The sequence below is a fragment of the Octodon degus genome, unplaced genomic scaffold (assembly GCF_000260255.1).
Source record: "Octodon degus isolate 3935 unplaced genomic scaffold, OctDeg1.0 scaffold00069, whole genome shotgun sequence".
NCBI lineage: Eukaryota > Metazoa > Chordata > Mammalia > Rodentia > Octodontidae > Octodon > Octodon degus.
The window spans coordinates 11,168,260-11,176,388 of NW_004524645.1; the positions used below are offsets into that span (position 1 = coordinate 11,168,260).

The following is an 8,129-nucleotide window of genomic DNA, read 5'->3' on the forward strand; positions in this document are numbered from 1 at the left end:
TGGGGAAGAAAGAGGGAGGAAGGTTCCTGGGACCCAGGAAGTATCTGCAGGGGAAAATTGGTGCCTACAGAGAAATTGAAAAGAAGACCACAACACAGAAAAAAGAAGGGGCAATCTGTACTTTCTCTGAGGCTCCTAGCTCATGGGTAGTGAGAAAAGAAGATTGAATGTACAGAGACACAGTGAATGCATGTGAGTCCAGAGTCCTTCATGGAGAAATTCACTAGTGGAGTGCGGCAGTGGCTGCTGTGTGCTGCAACAGCTGGACAGTGGCTCCAGTCCAAGCATATGCCACATCCCCTGGTTAGAGTGCTTGGTCAGATGCAATTCTAGGGTGGCGTCAAGTGAACCTGAGACTCAGAATAGCCAAGGATTTGTTACATCTCAGGGATTCCAGCGTTAAAATCCCACATTGGCTAAGTAAGAGACAGCAATAGCAGAAGCTACGGTCAGGAAACTGTGGTCAGACCAGCAAGAGACAACTAGGATGTTATAAGCTAAACAACGTGGGCCCCAATCTCATGACCAGAGGCCAGGATCAGCTTCAACTTCTGAAGATTTGAAAGCCCTAGAACTGTCATCACACTGTAATTCTACTGCTGGCTTTCTAATGATGATCCTGTATAGATCTGGGCTCTAACTGCATGCTTCCTTGGTCTACTGGTGAGAAAGAAGTCACATTTTTAATTGGACAATGCCACAGAATTGTAGACCGCAGAGGATAGCCCGTCTTAAATTCACAGACAAATGATTTTTCTTTGCTATTTAAATTTTTGTTTATTTGGTTTTTTTCTAATTGTTGTTTTCCTTGGGTGTGTGAATGTTGTTTTTAGGCATTGTGTTTTATTTTCTTCTCGCTTATGTTTTTTTTCTTCCTTCCTGTCTTCTTCACCAGTTTCTTGAGGCTTAGGTAATCTTCACCCTTGTCTCTAATCTCTTGGTTTTCTTTTATTTCTTGATTTTTCCTCTTCTCCCTTTTAAATTTCCCTCCATTAATTACTTCTATTTTACTTTTACACTGTATAATTTCTTTCTTTTTTCTCACTCTTTTTTTATCTATTTTAAAGAGAATAAAAAATAACAGATAAGACATTTGAAATGATACACAATTTCAAAAAGATCAAGATGACAGGTGTTCAACAATGGTTGTTATATCACACACTGCTGTCTTCAATGTAGTTGCTCAGATTACCAGACATAAGCATGTAAAATTTGTCAAAGTAAAAATTTTAAGCATTAACTGCTACCTTCAAAAATCAATAGATATTAGTAATACAATAATTTTAGCTCTCCTGTGTGTTTACATACTTGATTTCTACCTTTCTTTTCTCTTTCCTTAATCCTAATTGCTTATTCCTTTTGAGAAGTTTCTTTCCCATTTACTATATCTAGTATACCTTTCAAATTTTATTTACTCTTTCAGGTTTTTACACTAGGGGGACAATATGATGTTTACACATTTAGGTCTGATTTATTTCATTCATAAGTATATCCTTTAGTTGCATCCATTTACCTAAAAAAGCTGAAGTTTATCTTTATAGCTGAGTAATACTCTATTGTATAAAAATATTATGTCATTTTTGTCCATTCCTCAGTTGATGGGCTTTTGGGTTGTTTCCAAGATTTAGCTATGACAAATTGTGCTGCTATAGACATGGTACACAAGTGGCGCTGTGATATGATGTTTTCAGTTCTTCTGGAAAGATACCCAGAAGGAGAACAGCTGGCTCGAATGGGACATCTAATCCTAGTTTTTGTCAATCACAGGGGAAGCCTGCACCAACCCCAGCATCTCCCATTCTCACTCTCTTACCATGGGCTCCAGCAAGCAGCAAGGCCCACAGCACACATGGCAGGGCAGGGGCAGTGGCATGGTCAGTGATGTTCTGGGACAGGTGCAGTTTCTGGCCCTGTGGGTAAGTGCAGGCCTCTCTGTCCCACCCTACCCCCTTGGGGATCCCTGAGTCACTCTGCCTGCTCCCACCTTCCAGGGGGCAAGGGCAGGGCCAAGGGGCTGGCCACCAACTGCACCTGACTGAGGTGAGCTGTTCTTATTTCTTATTTCTTTGGTGCTACAACAACAACAATGACAAAAATTTAAAAATAAAAAAAACAAAAGTCTGCAAAAACACTTTTAAAAAAGATTTCAGGGATGCAAATACTTTCTGAAGACTCAGACATCAACAATTACAAATTGGAGGTATTTCAATAACCTGACATCAGAACATTTGGGATAGTGGGATGGAGATGGCCCCCGGAGATGGCAACAAGATAGGGGTAAGGGAGGTATGGTGGGAGAGTGGCCAACAAGAGCAAATGGGGAGACTGAGGTAAGGGCGGGTCACATGGGGGCTTACAAACTAGCTACCAGGCCCAAGCAGCCTGAGCCCTCCTCCTGGGAGATGCTCGGAGGCCTGGGGCTGAAACCTGCTCTCACATACTTTCACATTTCCCCCACCTGAGAGAGCCTGAGGGGTCATGGGGCCCTGAGATCTGATGTCAGGCTTGGATTTGAGGGACCCAGGCTCTGAGAACCAAGACCAGACAGATGGGCTGGGAGGTCCAGGCCTATACTCAGCAGCTGAGAGCCACAAAGGCTGGCACTTGGTCCCAGCAGTCACACAAGATTTAAAAACGGTGGGGAGAGGCACAGACAGAGGATAAGACCATGACCCTGGGGTGATGCAGAAAGCAGAGGAAGCGAAATAAATTAAGGGGGAAGGAAGTGGAGGTGTCCAGCCCTGTGTCGGTTTACAGATTGTCCATACACTGTGCCCCAGGGTAGAAGGTGGGCGGGGACCCTGAAGGAAGTTGGGCACCCAAAACCCTTTCCAGGCCTCCAGGATGATCCCTGATTGGACAACACTGCCCAGTCCTGCCCCACCCACCTCTCCCTGCCCCCAGATGACAGCAGGACCTGAATGGAACCTGGACAGATGGATACACCCAGTCCCTGAACATCTGGTTCCATGAGATGAGGTAAATTCTGAGCTGCAGCTTCTGCCAACCATGGCTTGCACAAGGCAGGGCAGGGGCAGATGGACGCTGCCATCAGAGGGACCACCTGGTGGAGGGCTCTGCACTGGGGGTGCCCCAGGACAAGGTAGGACTCTGTGAGCAGTGAGAGCCGCCACTGCTACTGCTGCCACCGGAGGTGCTGCTGAGGACACTCTGGGCAGCTGGGCCTGTGATGAGGTGGACCACAGGTTTCTGGGCAAACAGCATGCATGCATAGGTGGTGCCATCGATGTCCGCGGACATGCTAATGCTCCCAATGGTGCTTAGTGTCAAGTCTGAGGCCTCTCCTCTGTCTTCCCTGCCAGTGATGTGGATCTTCATGGGCAGCTGCCGTGGCTACCGTGCCATGCTAAAGAGGTTAACGCTGGAAAGCATGCTGTATGAGGTGCTGCTCCTCCTCAGATAGCCTTGCTGCCTTGTTCTCAGCTGGCTCTGCTGACTCTAGACGCTCCTGTAGCTGTTCCCATGCATCCACCCAACTCCCTGCCTGTGGTCCAGCCAGGCAGGTACCATGGTTGCTGGGGACCCCAAGGACCCTGTCACATTTCCTGAGAGTGGCTGCTGGGGTCTACCAAGGACCACTGGCACTGGTACTGCTGCTGGAGCCAAGTCCCAGGACTGGGAAGCAGATCTTGGGTGTCAAAAGAAGGGCAGAGGCCCCAGCAGTGGCAGTGGCAGGTGAGTAGCCAAAGAGGGAGGAGCTGTAGCTGGGCCACCAGCCTTCCCTGTGGTTGCCATTGATGGTAGCCTGCAGCTCAGCTGGGGAGCTCAAGGCCTTCTTCTCACACTCATGGGCATAGAGATACTTCAGGTACTGAGTCCTGCAGGTGAAGGCGGCACTGGTGATGGAGGTAGGCAGGTTCAGGCCTTTGGTGATCTTCCTCCAGATCTTTCTGTTGATGATCTCCACCAGACCTTCCTTCTCTGTCACCAGCTTGTACAGCATGTACAGATCCAGGATCTGCATGGCCATAATGGGGATCTGATTTATGGGGGTCTCCCTTTTCTACATAAAGATGAAGATGTCATCAAGGAACTCTTTCCTTTCAAGATCACTGTCTAGATCATATAGCTTTGCAAAATCTCGAGAGATCTCTCTCCCCCAACCTCCATCAGCATCATCACTTCAGGCCAAGCCAGCATTCTGTTTAAACTGCTCATCCAGATTCCAGCTTGACTGCCCAGCCATGAAAACAGAAAGTGGGGCCTTGGAAGAATCTTTGGTATTGTCTTCTTTAGTTGTCCATGGGGTGGGGGGAGCCCGGTTGCTGGAAGCAAACTGGACTTGGGTGCTGCTCAGGAATCTAGGCAAGCTTTTTTCTCTGTGTGAAAATATTTGGAAGAATCATGGGCCTCTTTTTCATCCACTTCTGCAACATCATCTTCCCCATCCTCATCCCCAAACCTCCTTCCTCTTCCTCAGTCTCTGAGTTTGTTGCTTCATACAAAAACTTAGGCCACTGGTGTGGCTGGTGAAACTCTGGCTAATCGACCCAGGGAAGAGCTGCTGGCAGGTTTCCCAGGTATGGCAGAAAGAAGACTAGCTTTTGGGCATGCAGGAACTGGGCATCTTTGATCTGCTGTCCCTGCTTCTCTCAGGCATCCATCTTCAGAAGGGAAAGGTTAGACTGCTTCTGTTCCTGCTGTGGGGGTTCCATCATTGCTGTGAGTCTCACTAACAGATTGGCATGGCTCTGGGCCAGGGCACAGCCTAGCAGGTATGCTGGATCCATGCTGTGAGGCTCTGGCTGGGGGCTGTGGACTAAGTGGCCATTCAGGCCCCAGGCCCCAGCTGCATCTCAGACTCCTCCACTGCTGTTGGGGGCCACAGCGCAAGGGCTGAGCCCACACCCTGGTGATTTTTTTTTGATGTTCAAAAACATTTTTAAAAAAATGAGATCCCAGTTGTTGATTCTTTGAAGTATTTTCCGTGCAGTTTTATTTTTGTTCATTAGCTCTCAGCCTATACCTACGTCTTCAAGATTTCCAACTACTTTCTCTTCTGGTAGATTTAGTGTTTCTGTTTTAATGTTTAGCTATTTAAACTGTTTTGCCTTTAGTTTAGTGCATGGTGATAGGCATATATTCAGTTTTAGTTTTTGAAATGTGGAAAGCCAGTTTTTCCAGCAACATTTATTAGATTACCTTTATTCCAGTGAACATGTTTGACTAATTTGTCAAATATAAGATGGCTGAGTGTGTTTGCAGTTGTGCCTGCATCTTGTAATCTGTTCCACTGATCCTTGGGTCTGTTGTGGGGATTTTTGCCAATACCATACTGATTTTATCACAATATCTTTGTATTATAATTTCAAGTCAGGGATTATGATGCTTCCTGCCTAGCCTTTGTTGGCCAGAATTGCCTTTGCTACTCTAGGTCTTTTCAGGTGCCTAAAAATTTTAATACTCTTTTATCTAGATGTGTGAGGTATGCTGATGGTATTTTGATTGGAATTGTATTAAAGCTGTATGACAGCTTTGGGAATATGGCCATTTTTATAATGTTGGTTCTTCTTATCCAGGAGCAAGAAATATATTTCTATTTTCTGAAATTCTCTTCAATTTCTTTTTTTCAGAGCACTGTAATTTTCACTGTATAGCACTTTTACTGCCTTTGTTAGATTAATTTTTAAGTATTTCATTTTCTTGATGCTATTGTGAAAGATGTTGCTTCTCTAATTTCTCTCTCAGTGAATTTTTTGTTTGTGTAGAGGAATGCTATTGATTTTTAGGTGTTTGTATCCTGCTACACTACTGAACTGTCATTAATTCTACGAGTCTCTTGGTGGAGTTTTTCATGTACAGTATCATATCATGTGTAAATAATGATAATTTAACTTCTTACTTTCCAATTCTTATTCCTCTTATTTCTCTCTTGTCTAATTGCTCTGACTAATGTTTCCAGAACTACATTGAATAGGAGTGGTGATAGTGGGCCTCCTTCTCTTGCACCTGATTTTAAAGTGAAGGCTTTCAGTTTTGGTGTATTTAATATAATGTCGGCTGCTGTTTTGTTGTAGATGGCTTGTATCAGGGTGAGATATAGACCATCTACTCCAATTTTAAGGTTTTCTTTTATCATAAAGGAATGTTGGACTTTGTCATAAGCTTTTTCTGCATCTATTGAGATGATCATGTGAACTGACAATGGGTTTTGCTGAAATCCAGATGATTATCAATAATTACTATAAAACTGTACTCTTAAAAAATAGAAAATACTGATAAGTTGAATAAATTTCTAGATATATATAAACTACTAAAGCTGAACCAAAAAGGTGCAAAAATCCTGAAGAAGCAAATAGCTGTCAGTGAAATTGAAGATGTAATAAAAAATTACAAACTGGGCTGGGGAGATAGCTAAGCAGCACAAGCACCTGCTGGGCAACCTCAGGGCTCCAAGTTTGATCCTGGGTACCTCATGCAGGGCCAGCTCCAGAACTGGGCATGGTGGCACACTCCTGTAATCCCAACACTAGGGAGGCTGAAATAGGAGGATCACTATGAGTGGGAACTGCGTAGCAAGACCATGTATCAAAAAATAATAATAATAGTAAAAATAATAACCCTACTGTTGGGATAAGACGTAGTTAAAATAGAGATGTGCTGAATGACCTGAAGAGTATGTGGGACAAGGAATAGCAAAATAGAACTGCAACAACAGAGTAACCAGGAACACCTAAAGCTCCTCAAGGTCACTCTGATTTTGTGTCCTTGCTCCCAGATGAGTAGGAGGTACTCACGATCTTAGGCGCACATGATCAGATCTTGTTTTGTGAACTGAAAGTAACCTAAAAGCTGAGACTCAATATACATAAAAAAATACAGACTAAAGGCGGTACAGCATCTTTTTGCTCAAGCCCTTGCTTTGCTTACATTGAGTGTCCATGTGTCTTTGTTTGCAGCTGGCACCTGTGGAGTCTTTCCCAGCACTCTATAAACTAAGAAAAGCCCAGATTGCAATGCATTCACTGCTAAACTATACAAGAGATTTAGAGTTCTAACACTAGTATTCCTCAAATTCTTTAATGAAGTTGAAAGGGAATCTGTACTCCAAAAGTCATTCGTGGAATCAAGCATTACTCTGACTCCAAAACAAAAAAGCATCCAACCAGAAAATAAAACTATAGGCTGATCTCTTTAACAAACATACATACAAAAATCCTCATTAAGATACTGGCAAACAGGATACAGCAAATTGTCAAAATGATCATACATCATGACCAAATAGGATTCATTCCAGGGATGCAAATCAATAAACGTATAGCACATAAACGGAAGCAAAGACAAAAATCACATGATAATCTCAATAGATGCAGAAAAAGCATTTGACAAAATCCAACATACATTCATGATAAAAATGCTGAAGAAAATATAAATACATGTTTTTTGTCTCAGCCTGATAAAAGTAATTTATGACAAACAAATGTCCATCATCATATTAAACCATGAGATGTTGAAACATTTCCCTCTAAAATCAGAATAGAGCCCTAGGCCAGGCCTGGTGAGTGTGTGGGAAAGCGTCAGGTTACCCTGCACCGGAAGGAACTGCTGGAAACAGTGCAGGTGCAGCGTGGGTGAGACCTTCTTCAACTCCCTTGGGAAAAAAACACTCTGCAGCATCTCCCCACCCCACCCGACCAGTGAGAATTTCTGTCGCATTCTGGGGACCATCAGATCCAGACTAACTCAAGCCTGGTGAGTGTGTGGGAGAGTTTCCTCTCCCACCTACTCCACCTTATACCCTCTAGACTCAGCTTAGGCCTGGCATACAGGCCTGGGGTGAAACCCTGCAGCTGCAATCCCTGTAGAGAGACTAGGCGACAAAGCCACTCAGCTAGTACAGGAGCAGAACATCTTGCCAGAGGGACACAACAGGATCACTCCCAAGGGCAGCAGCAGGAAGGAGCTGAGCACAGCAGCCAGACCCAAGCTAGGCACAGCTGGATAAATCCAAACTGTGTAGATCTGCACCTGAATTTCAGTAGGTGGTAAGGTCATAACTGCACGAAAGCTCTACAACAAAGGTCAGAAGACAGTGCTACACAAAATGACAATGAGAAGGAGCAAAATGCAACCTCAGGCCCTAAGCCCACCCATAACAAGTGCAGAGG

At 44.3% G+C, this 8,129-nt stretch overlaps 1 pseudogene; it reads right to left on the reverse strand.

Annotated features, from left to right (window-relative positions):
- Positions 1 to 3,051: 3,051 nt before the first annotated feature.
- Positions 3,052 to 4,676, reverse strand: LOC101560745 (annotated as a pseudogene).
- Between the last annotated feature and the right edge of the window lie 3,453 nt (positions 4,677 to 8,129).